Here is a 13,512-nt window from a genome sequence, read left to right on the forward strand (position 1 = left end):
GACATCTGATGTTATTTGCTTAGCAAATGGGAGTTTGTTCTGAAGTGAAAATTCTGCTAATTTTCAGAAATACTTAAATTATGAGCATCCTCTTGAAAATCTAGTGTTTACTGAGTCAAACTCCATGAAAATAAACTTTTCTTTGTTTTCTCAAATATGTCTCCTGTGTAGTTTTCCATAGGTCTTGACAACCCTCCTAGCCTTGGTTTTTCTGCTAATGTCAGTCAGGAAAAATATTTCCAAATATGAGCTTTATACCCATTCAGCAGATACTCTGAGGAGTTCTTTATGGTAACAGCATACAAATTATATTTTCCCCACTTCTAACATTCAGTTCCTCCCTCCATTTCTGAACTAAAATTTATTTCCCATTCATGACTAAGCACTTTCGTATACTTCTGAATGTTTGAGTCTGCACAGATGCATGCTCAGGAATTAGTTAAATATGCACACAGATCTATATCATGTCACTGCTTACAGTATTTTAGAAGTGGACATAAGCGAAACATAATGACAAACTCTACAATATGTTTTGAATGTGCTTACAATTCATTGAACACTTTTCTATTTGTAGCTGAACTGAAAACAAGATCAAAAACCTTTGAGAACTACAGCTCATTGGTTGGTAAGTTATCTTTTAATTGTCATTCAATTTTTGTCTTAGTACTCTAAAATTGGCTTTTTCAAAACAAACCAAAAATCCCTGTGCAAATTCCACCTAAACCGGATAGACCAGCAGGTGTACAGATCGGCTCAGTGGAATGAAAGGAATAGAATAGTAAATAAAATTTGCTGTAGATAGATGTAAAGTGAAACAGTCTTAGCCTCACATAGAAAGTGATGGCTCTAAGCAGACATCAGCCAGAAACAAGACCTTGGACTTGTAGCAGGTAGATAATTCCATGAAAATATCAGTCTGATATTTCATTCTTCCATGAAAATAGCAGACAAGTTCAGCAGCAGCCAAAATGCAAATCAGTTTTTAGGATTTTTTAGGAAAGCAGTAAAACAGGAAAGATAATTATGCCACAATACGTATCTGTGTTTTTCACAACTTTCTAACAGTGATGCAACTTGGAAATGGAATAAAGTTTGAGAAAGGCAGCAAGGGATATTGAAACTCCAGAGCAGCTCCCAAATAAGGAATGACTGACTGAGTAGACTGAATTTCTCCATCCTGGGCAAGAAACAACTGAAGATAGATACATGAGTGGTAACAAAACCATAATAATATGCAGGGGATAGAGAGGGATTGACTAGTCACTCTTCTCCAGTACAAGCATCAAGAGTAATCAAATGAGGGCAGCAAAAGCCACCTGCAGAACAAAGTAAAGGAGGTAGTTCTTCAGGCAACAGGTAGTTGCCCTTCCAAAGGACCTTGTGACTTGTGGATGAAAGAGGTTGCACCAGTTCAAGGGGAGACTGGATGAAAGACCTGGAAGAAAGAACCATTTAGGCATTTCTAAACAGACAAACTATGTCGGGAAATGCTCTGCAAGTGGTCCAAGAGCGGGAAAGTATCGTATACACTTTGCTGGAGACAGAAAATGGGACCAGATGGGACCTGTGAGCTGAACTAGTACAGGTGTTCTTATCATTTCTTTCCATGTTTTCATTTCTCTCTATATATTTCTCTCCGTATAGTTACACTGCATAGTTTTGGAGGATTCAAAAACCACCTCCCTCAGAAAAGCTACAGGCAATAATCCTTCCCAGGTTTCAAATTATGCTGTTTCGCTGCAGTGTTTTCACTTGCTCCTATTAGAAAGAATGCCACAGCAAAGAGATTGCTGTGCCCTGAGACCTTGTGAACACATGTCAATTCCCTAATTTCCTGTATAGAATAAATACACTATTTTTGTTTATGATGTTGATCCCCTAAGCACTTTGTTCTTGGGGGACCGTTCCCTTCCCCATTTGAGGAGATATAAGGCAATCAAATATTTTTTTCTCACCACAGGACAGGACAGGGCTCAATGCACAGATGAAGAAAAGTTATATACCAAAAATCAGGTATTACCACTCTTACAATCAAATGAGATCTGATTGTACCTCAAGCACTTTTCAGAGACTCACTTCTATCACATTTTGCATGGATAACAAAACACTATTTGTAGAACTTTTCAGCAGTATGTCTTTTTCAGGTCTAGAAGCTTGACTTGGTGCAAGAATATTATGGGAGAACATGTTGTTGGTGTAAAGTGAGGGAAAATGGAGTAGACGGATGTCATTAGTTCACAGAATCAGAAATTTAGTTCCTAAATTTCAATATTCTTTCAGAACGTGCTCAGTTTCCAGTTCCTAGTGAACCTGGGCTCTAAATACATTATCAGGAGGGCAACCAGAAGTATAAGACTACATGTCATGGAAGATTGTCCTGTCAGTCTTCACATGGTTTTTGATCATGACTGTTCTTTATCTGTTTACATCTCACAGTTTCAGAACAGATTCAAGGGGAAAATTAACAGCCATGATAATTCCTCGTTTTATCAAGATATTGTTCATCCTTGTCTTTTTACCCTGGCTCCTGGATTAATGTGATTAGTTGAATATCTTTTTTTTTACCAGTAGAGTTTATTTTGTATTCTGGTGACAGGATTAAAAAAACAACCACCTCACTGAAACCAAAAAAAGCCCCACTCCACTCTGAAAATCTGCATATTGAGAGACAATTCCGGGTGCTATCATCCAAAGAGCTGACAGGAAATATGGCAGTCACCTTTTGTAAAATGACCCCCAGATTTACACATTATTGCAATTTGAAGTAGTTAATCTATTGTTTTCTGAACATTTGATGTAGATGCAGTTGCACTTAAGTTTTTTTGCAAAATCTATCACAGAGAATTTTACTGATACCTACACACAGTATTTGCAATGAAGATTACTTTCTTTGGACAGAAATTTTGAACCTGACCAATGTGCCACTAGTTGTCACAGTGCCAGGATTGGACACACTAAAGCTGATACAGCATAGGATCACTTTCAAGCCAAAGTTTTTTTAGAGATGGAAGAGCATTCCATCAAGAAACCTGATGAATTAATTCCATTGTGATACGAGGGCAGAGAGTGAAAGCAACATACTAGCCATTACTGAAATGAGATTGTGGAGTTAAGAGTTGAAAGGGAAGAGTAATGAAATCAGGGAAGTTAAAAAAGGGAGAGGGGTGGTTGAGAGAAGAGAAGGAAGGACAGACCGTTGCTTATTCAAAAAGATATGAGAAAAGACTGGGGGGGGGAGGGGGTCTGGAGGGGAGCAGGGAAGAAGGAAAAAAAAACCCAAACCCAAGGGAATGAAGAGAAGGTAAACAGAAAAATAGAAGAGGATTTTACATAAGCCAAGTTTTATCCTTTCATTTACAGTCAATTGGAGCTCACTGAAATTAATAGTTATTTACAATAGGAAATCAGGGTGTGGGGAAGATTTTTTCTATTACCTCATGTAAAAACTGAATGCACCTGCAAAAGGGAAAAAAGGGTAGTAGTATTGGAAAATATCTAGAAAAAATCATCATCCAAACCAAAAGCTTTTTATTTCTCAGAGTTTGGGGTTTTCTAGTTTTGTTTGGAGGAAGGTGTGGAACCCTGAAGAGTAACAGGAGCCATGGGTGTATTTTCTAAAATAGGAGTATACAGGTTAGATCATCACAACTATTTCATAAATAATCCTGGTCTTTCTCAGAGCAAAAGGTAAAGATATATCGACTATCTTGAACTACAAATATACAAGTCAAATCCAAGACAGATTCGCATGTGTCTGTTCGGTGTGGCTCTCAATTATGGCTATATCCACCCAGGGGCTTCCATCTTTCAAACAACATAACACAGCTCTGGCATTTCAGGTGATGATGTGAACAATGAAATTAAATTACCCATCGATAAATGTGGATTCAGCTACTCATTTGACAAAACAGCACCAGGATCATCAACTGGGAAATAAAATATGCTTTTCTTTGTGTCCTCTCTCTAGCATGAGCACTGGCTCATGAAGTGCCACTGGCAAGTGTAGCTGGTGGTTCTTAGGTTCTTAACAGCTGCCTCATGCCAATGGCCACAGAAATGTGCAGAAGTCCACCACAGGTGAGGGCACACTTCCCCTGGGAAATGGGCAGACTTGGGAAATCCAAGTCCATCCAGCCAAGACGGGACACACAGAGTGACAGGGATAAAAAACATTCTCAGCAGAAAGGCAAACTGCATGATTTCCAGTAAGGCATCTAGAGAGCGGAAGAGTTTGTGAAGCACATGGACTTGACTCCCAAAAGAGCATGAAAAGAGTCATGAGGGGTGGAAAATTTTATGACACTCTAAGTTGAGAGAATCTCCCTGCATAACTTAGAATGAAGCTCAGGCTTTCTTTACCAAACTCTTGAAACATGTATAAATCAATTAGACAATATTTATCTCTCGTTTCTGTTCTGAAAGTAAAGTAAGAAGGCTGGAAAAGAAAAAAAGCAACATAAAAACGAGTTTCCAAAATGAAAAATTGAGAAAATCTTATCCAGGAGACAGCTCACTATGGAAAACTGATTCAGTAAATGAACTTAATACACATGCTTCCATTAAGGCATATATTTACCCCATATTCATCAGAGAAATTAAGTCTGTGCTGCACACTGATTCAGTGGAACCAGGGTATACATGCAAGATTAAACAAAGGTTCAAATACTTTGCTGAATCAGGGTGCAGTTTAGATGTCAAGGAACTGTGGTTCTGTTCTCTCTGTATTTAGTGAATTTGATAGTGGTGTGCAAGTTCTCTTTCTTCTGTGCCTCTCAATTATCATCTGTGGGAGTATCATAGTGTAGCTCTGACATACAGAGAACTAATGAATACTTCATGAGACTCTCAGTTATTATTTAATCACAACTCCTTTATGAGGTGATGGAATTTGTGTTGACTTGATACAAAGGGAAAATAGCACAGCGCTTTCCGAAATGTAATAGTGAAAATAAAGCTAAAAATAAACTAAGTTAATATAAAAATATGAGAAATACAGAAGAGAAATATAAAGTGATGGTTGTAAACTAAACACAGATGTTTGAAAGACCAATACAAAAGCATAAGATGAAAATGCTCATTTCTATGGTATAACACTTCTATTCATATTAATGTAGAGGATGAACTCCTTCCATGAATGTCCAATGAAACTACTGATTAATCTGAGAGTCAGGGCTAAAATGAATTGCAAGTAGAATGAATATGAAAAACATGTAAAAAACTGGCCTAAACTGCCCAATTTTTTTCCTAAATCTAATTTTTCTCTAAGAAAATTAGCAGCAGTATGGAAACTATAGGTACTCAAAAATTAGATTTTTCTTTGCCTACTAAACTCCTACCATCAAAGTTAAAAGCCCAATCAAGATTATTAACTTTAAGGTTAACAACTTTAATAATTTAGTTATTTAAATTAATTGGATCTAATGTCTGTTCTTCCAGACCATTGTTATTATGGCCAACCTTATGCAGAACCATCCAGTTCTTCAGATTTCATAAAATTCATGTACCAAGCCCCAATTCACTGTGCTCATACTGCATTTTTTAAACTGTTGCAATATGACCTGATCTAAAGCCCTTTGAAGTCAATGAAAAGACTCCCACTGACTTCCAAGGAGTTTGCATTAGGCCCAAAGTATTTTCTTTGCAATGCTTTTGTGCTTGATAATATCTGCTATGGTTGGGAAAGAAGGTGTGAGGGAAATTATTGGCAGTCTTAGGAGGTCTTCTTCAGAGAACTTCTATGTGCACCTGAATATTTCAGCTCAGTCAGTGGCTAACCCAAAACTGCATTTAATTTAGTCTAGGTCCTTCTGAAACAAACAAAAATCATGGCATCTCTTGGCAAAACTGGAAAAAAAAAAAAATCTTTTGAACAACATGCTTAGTTTGCCCTCTGCCCTAGCTGCTATTTTTAGTACTTTGGGGTTACTTAGTTATCTGGGGATTTTTTTTTATTTTATACAAAGGTAATTTTTAATGAAGAATAATGCTTTAAAATTAAAAATCTGAAAATTTTTATTTAAAAGTGTCAAATTCAAATATTTTGGAAATAAAAATTTCATTTTGTAAAGATTGAAAAGTTTTAGATATTCAATAAAATAATCCTCCAAACTTTTTGTCTACTTTTCCGCAGGTCTTACTTGAATTTCTGAATAGGCTTGATCTTCCCCAAACTATATTTCTATTAATGACTCTTTACTGAGTGCCAAATACAATGCTTAGCCACAAAAAACCAGCTGCTGCTAATTTTAGTGGAAATCAAACTTCTGCAATTCACAGAAATCCTTGCCCCTATTAATCTTGCTGTCTATGATAAAGATTTTGAAAATGGTTTCTTTAGACCTGCCCACCCTTTTATGTAACACAAATGAATTTTACAGCTCTTACATTTCACAGTGAGTCTACCTTTGTTTGAGAACTCTGGGATGTATATAGCTTTAGCTCCCCATCTTTTCCCTCCCTTCTTCTAAATTTATGTGCAGGATTCACATACACCACATGTTGACGTATTTAGCACATAGTAGCATGGGCTGGTAACCTTCCACCTTATCTCCTTTTTGCCTTATGTGTGGCAAAATGTGGGTCTTGGCAAGAATTAAGAATATTTTGCTCCCTCTTTTTTGTACAGCTAGACCCTCCAAAATCGTTTGGAGGTGGTTGTTTACCATGAAGTAAACATACATGCAATCTTCATTATGCTTTTCGCTAACATCATTTTTCACTAGCAATTTTCAGGTCAGCAACTTGTTTCCACAGGTATGGGGATGTATTTTATCTCTTATGTACAAAATCTTGAGTAAATGCAGATCGGTTATTTCAAGATCAGTAGCAAATATCTGTATCCTTTTAGGTAGGATTTACAATAAAACTATGGTTTGTTTTCTTTTACTTCCACTAGATAATTGCCTGATGAGTCTCTGGTGTTTGGATTAGTGTGTTACAGTTTAAAGGGTGTGATCCAAAGTGTACTGAAATCAATAGAAATCTTTCAATTTATCACAATGGGCTTTTGATCTGAATTTAACACATCAAAAAATTAATTTTGTTTATTGTCAATCTATTGTTACAGGTTGAGTTCTCTAATGGGGAAACTGTGAGCTAACAAACAATTTCAGTTTCCAGATTTTAAAAGGCTTATGTATAATTTATAAGGAAACCATGAGTACAAGGCATTTCAAACAGGAAGACCCATAGGAATGTAAATCAAGAAAGAGATGTTACATACTTCCTATTTCTAGAAAAATAATTTGGATGTATGCCCCTGGTTTTCTGGCTGTAGAGTCTTCTTCAGTAGTAGGCACTGTCATGCAGATCAAATGGTTCAATGACCTCAGTTACCTCCTCTCCCACAGTAAAAGCAATGCCAGATAAAAGGCACCTTTCACAGCACTTGCAAAACATCGCTGAGTCCAGTCAATTCCTTAAATAGAGCAAATCAGAGGAGTGAAAAATGTGGTTATTCAAGATGTTAAGGCCACATGCTGTAATTCCATCCTGGTATTAACTACTGTTTCCCTTGCTCATGCAAGTGTGCTGGCTTCCAGCCAACGTGGTGGCCCCTCAATTTGATTGCTGACAACAAGAAAACTCCATTTCTAAACTTCCTGTAGCACCAGCTGAAGCTGACAGTGTGCTGGAAACCATCTCTGATAAACAGGCCATTCCAGTTCCCTGGCTATATTGACCCTAACTGATTCAACTACCTTAGGTTTGAAGAGGACAAGAGTTTCAGCTCTTTCCTATATTGATGTTATTCTCTCTCCTAAAGGCTGTCAGCTGGAGGGAAATTATCACAAGCAGTCAACCTGGAATTGCATTTGAGACTGTGTAGGCTGATATTTGTTCCTGCTGAGCGCCAGGACAGTGCAAACTGATTCATGGAAGAGAGAAACGTCATTATTCGCAAGAAGCTTCCTCTTTATGCTCAGATGCATACACCATTCATCACTTTCAATCAGTATAACTGACAAAGTGAGAGAGAGCTCAGGGCGTGACCACCATGTACAGCCATTTTACAATTTCTAATTTACCAAACACAAGATATTTGTTCCTGCTTAGCAATAGCCTTCTGGTAAAACAGGCAAATAAAAGCACTCATTTCATGTCATATATCCTAGGGCCTCAAAAGACTGTATCACAGTCACAACAGACCATCAAAAGGAATTTATGAGTACAAAGGGTTGGAAAATTCACCAGAATAAATACAACCGTCTACCATACCTTGATGACCGCAAAAATCTAATAAATAGAGAAATATATATAAGAACGGCAGAGAGAATTAAGATGCCCCTAACACCTGCATTTGCAAAAAACAGTGCCCAAAAGACTTTGCAGAACTAAAGGACGGCTGAGGTGGGAAGGGACCTCTGGAGATCATGCAGTCAACCCTTGCACACAGGAGGGTCAGCTAAAGGAGGTTGCGCAGGACTGCATCCAATCAGGTTTTGAATATCTCCAAAGATGGAGACCGTACAACCTCTTTATGCAGCCTGTTCCATGTTTGATCAACCTTAGGGTAAAAAAGTTTTTTCTTGTGCTTACACAGAATCTTCTACATTTCAGTTTGTGCCATTGCCTCCTGTCCTGTTACTAGATACCTCTGAGGAGAATCTGGCTCCTTCTTCTTTAGCCTCCCCTCCCCACCCCATCAGGTATTCATCAGGTATTTATCAGGTATTCATTGGCAAGATTTCCCCTGGGAATAGGTCTTCATAGCTATATCTATGTGGTCAATTTGTCTTGCTCCCTCTTTTGTACTGCAGCCTTATCCTCAGACTACGCTACATGAAGGTCTAATGGTAAAGGTTACATCTTAGCAGACTAAAATCAGTTCCTGCTTCCATTTATAGCTCTGTGGATCATGCTGGGCAATTCAATCCATCTCCATGTTCTTTCCTTTCGCTTTCTGCAATTTGAGGATGAACTGCTGTGGGATCTTTGACTGAAAAGTGCTGAACATTATAAAAATAGCAGGGAACTAGTATTTGCCCCACACCTGTCTTGTCTGAATAACCTCTAGCATGTTTACAGAAGACCAGCTGTCATGGAGGTTCTGGGAAACCAAAGAATGTCAAAATATCAGGTCCTTGAGAGAAGGCTTCAGAGGTGAGTAGATTTATCATCTTACTAACTACATTAAAAATTGGACAAAGGAGCCCACAAAAATAAGGCTGAACCATTAAAAACTTCCTGGTATTTCTAGAGCCATGTCTCCTGACAGATGTTTGTCTATTATGAACTTAAAAACCATCAATATCTCTCCTCTCCTACATCCTGTAGCTTATTGCTTGTGTCAATGTTCCTGGAACTAACGTTTTTTGTTAATATTCAAGTGAAATTTCCATTATTGTAATTGCAGCTTGCAAATCCTTGTCCCATTCTAATGAACAAAGAACGGTCTATTCTCTTGTTCTTTTACGTATTTTAAAGACAATTATCATTACTCCTTTTTCTACAGAATTGAGACTTTTCATCTCAATTCTTACAGGCTCCTGGAATGCTTTTGAAGATCTCCTGTCATCCTCAATCACATCCCATGCCTTTTTTGAAGAGCAAAGCCCAAAACTAGAACAGCATTTAAACTGGGACCTTGCTGATACCAAGAAGAATGGAAGATTTACTAAGAATGTTTTCCATTTGACAACCCTTCCTGGACGTATCAGATGCCTCTTACCAATAGGAGAACAAAGATGGAGAGTCTTCAAGAGGATGAATAATCACCTGTTATTCTGGCTCATGAAGGAGCTATGATATCAGAATGCACTCATAATTTCACACATCTACAAGGTGGGGACTACGTCAGTTTTCTGAAAATGCATGGGAAGTTGAGTAGAAGCTGATTCTAAAGCAGCATGAATCACTTCTTTAGATGACTCATCCCTCATATCCTCAGAATATTATAATGAGATGCATCTCCGTCAGTGTACAAATACAGGTCACGCATCACAGATATCTTCATCCCTCCTAAAGTAAGAAATACATTCATTATAAGGCAGGTTCATCACCCCCTAGGTAGGCTAGGCAGATCAGCAGCAAAGTGTCCAGCAATACAAACTATGTCACACATTATTTCTATTGTTGTCATAGAGACTACAAGACTCCAAGTAAGTGCAAAAATCATTGTGGGTACAGGCTATGAAGCCACTGGTTAAAATAGATCAGAGCAGGAGTGAGCGCTCACTTGTTTGGTTAGCTATATTCAAAGGTCCCCTACAAAGGAAAGGGAAGTAAGTGGAGCAAGAGGCCCCTATGGCTCAACCATGACCTCCTGATTTTACTCAAATCCAAAAGGGAAGCACACCAGAGATGGAGTAGTGGAGGATTGTCCACTGAGAACTACAAGGGCATTGCCAGAGTGTGCAGAGATGCAGTTAGAAAAGCAAAAGCCCAACTCAAATTGAAACTGGCTGTAGACGTGAAAAACAAGAAAGGTTTCTTCAGACATGTCAACCATAAGCAGAAAAAGAAGGAAAACATAGGCCCACTGTTAAACAGAAAAGGAGAGTCAATCACCAATGATACTGGACAGGCAGAGATCCTCAACACCTTCTTCACCTCTGTCTTTACCAGCACTGTTAGGTCCCAGGCTTTGGGAACGAAATTGCCGATTGATCCAAACACTGACCCACCATCGGTGAAGGAAGAGTTAGTACATGAATTACTAAGGAGCTTGACCCCTACTAATCCATGGGCCCTGAGGCCATCCACCCAAGGGTGTTGAGAGAACTGGCTGACATCATCGCAAGGCCACTCTCCGTAATCTTTGAGAAGTCATGGAGAACGGGGGATGTCCCAGAGGACTGGAGAAAGGCAAAAGTTACCCCTATTTACAAGAAGAGCTTGAGGGAGGATCTGGGTAACTATAGGCCCACCAGCCTTACTTCAATCCCTGGGAAAGTTATGGAATGAATCTTCCTGAGGGCCACCACAAGTCAAATGAAGCACGTGATTAGGAAAAGCCAACATGGCTTCCCTAAAGGCAGATCGTGCTTGACAAACCTGGTGGCCTTCTATGACAAAGTGACTTGCCTGGTTGACATGGAGCGGGCAGTGGACATTGTCTACCTGGACTTCTCCAAGGCCTTTGATACGTCCCCCACAGCCTCCTCCTGGAGAAATTAATGTGATATGGCCTAGACAAGGGGTCTGTGCAGTGGGTGGGGAACTGGCTGACAGGCCGCACCCAAAGTGGGGTGGTAAATAGCTCCTTCTCCAAGTGGCAACCTGTCACAGGTGGGGTCCCCCAGGGGTCAATATTGGGCCCAATGTTATTCAATGTCTTTGTAAGTGATCTGGATACTGGCATCAAGTGTAGCCTGATGAAGTTCGCTGATGACACCAAGTTGAGTGGGGAAGTAGACACTCCAGAAGGGAGAGCTGCTCTGCAGGGAGATCTGGATAGGCTGGAAGAGTGGGCCAGCAAGAACCTTATGAAGTTCAACAAGGAAAAGTGTAAGATCATGCACCTGGAAAATATAATCCGGGAGTGCAGCACAGACTGGGATCCACCTGGCTGGAGAGCAGCTCTGTGGAAAGGGACCTGGGGGTCCTGGTGGACAGGAAGCTCAACATGAACCAACAGTGTGCTGCTGCGGCCAAGAAGGCCAACAGGATGCTGGGTTGCATCAAAATTGGCATCACCAGCAGAGATAAAGAAGTCATTGTCCCACTCTACTCAGCGCTTGTCAGGCCGCGCCTGGAGTCCTGTGTACAGTTCTGGTCCCCACTGTACAAAAAGGATGAGGACAGGCTGGAAGGGGTCTAGAGAAGGGGCACCAAGATGATCAAAGGACTGGGAAGGCTGCCATACAAGGCTAGGCTGGGAGAGCTGGGTTTGTTCAGCATTGAGAAAAGGAGGCTCAGAGGGGATCTCATCACCACGTACCAGTACTTAAGGGGTAGCTACAAAGAGGATGGAGACTCCCTTTTTACAAGGAGTCCCATGGAGAGTACATGGGGGAATGGCCACAAGTTGCTCTTGGGGAGATTCTGATTGGACACAAGAGGAAAACTTTCACATTAAGGACAGTTAACCATTGGAATAATCTCCCCAGGGAAGTGGTTGACTCGGCCATGTTGGACACCTTCAAGAGTCATCTGGACAGGGTGCTGGGCCGTCTTGTCTAGGCTGTGCTCTTCCTAGAAAGGTTGGACTAGATGATCCCTGAGGTCCCTTCCAACCTGTGATTCTGTGATTCTGTGATTTCAGATTGCACAGCAGATGACACCAAGTTGGGTGGGAGTATTGATCTGCTCAGGGGTAGGAAGGCTCTACAGAGGCTCCTGGACAGGCTGGGTTGATGGGCCAAAGTCAATTGTATGGGGTTGAACAAGGCCAAGTGCTGGGTCCTGCATGTTGGTCACAAAAACACCATGCAATGCTACAGTCTTGGGGAAGAGTGGCTGGAGAGCTGCACAGGGGAAAAGGACCTGGGGGTGCTGGTTGACAGCTGGCTGAATATGAGCCACCAGTGTGCCCAGGTGGCCAAGAAGGCCAACAGCATCCTGGCTTGTATTAGGAATAGTGTGGCCAGCAGGAGCAGGGAGGCGATAGTGCCCCTGTACTCGGCACTGGTGAGGCCACACCTCGAGTACTGTGTTCCATTTTGGTCCCCGCACCACAAGAGGGACATTGAGTTGCTGCGGCATGTCCAGAGAAGGGCACCCGACAGTATCCCGTCGAGTGTGACCAGCAGGTCAAGGGAGGTTCTCCTTCTCTTCTACTCTGCCACGGTGAGACCATGTTCGGAGTGCTGTGTCCAGTTTTGGGGTCCCCAGTTTAAGAAGGACAGGGAACTGCTCAAAGAAGTCCAGTGGAGAGCTACCAAGATAATCAGGGGACTGGAGCATCTCCCTTATGAGGAAAGGCTGAAAGACGTGGGTTTGTTCAGCCTGAACAAGAGAAGACTGAGGGGGAATTTTATCAATGCTTACAAATATCTTAAAGGGTGAGTGTCAAGAGGATGGGACCAGACTCTTTTCAGTAGTGCCCAATGACAGGACAAGGGTCAATGACACAAGCTGGAACATAGTAAGTTTCACCTAAACATGATAAAAAACTTCTTTCCTGTGAGGGTGACAGAGCAGTGGAAGAGGCTGCCCAGAGAGCCTGTGGAGTCTCCTTCCCTGGACATGTTCAAACCCTGCCTGGATGCAGTCCTCTGCCCCCTGCTCCAGGTGTGCCTGTTCGAGCAACGGGGTTGGACAAGATCCTCTCTAGAGTTCCCTTCCAACCCTTGCCATTCTGTGATTCTGTGGATCTGTAATAAAGGCTTTTCTCTCTTTTTGGACCACAGGATGACAGAAGCTCTTCTGCTAAAAAACTGTGGATTGTTAAGTATGCGGAGTTCTCTGTTTTCAAGGAAGTGACCAAGCTGGACTAGAAATCACTTTTTGATATGTTACAAGTTGGCAGAGCCAAGCTTCTCTCACTCCTGCTTCCTTGATTCTGTTCTGTTTTATCTCTTGGCTTACATTCTAGTGTCTGGTAGATGATGAAGTTAGAACATTATCATA

Source organism: Phalacrocorax aristotelis, chromosome 4, assembly GCF_949628215.1.
Source record: "Phalacrocorax aristotelis chromosome 4, bGulAri2.1, whole genome shotgun sequence".
Classification (NCBI taxonomy): Eukaryota; Metazoa; Chordata; class Aves; order Suliformes; family Phalacrocoracidae; genus Phalacrocorax; species Phalacrocorax aristotelis.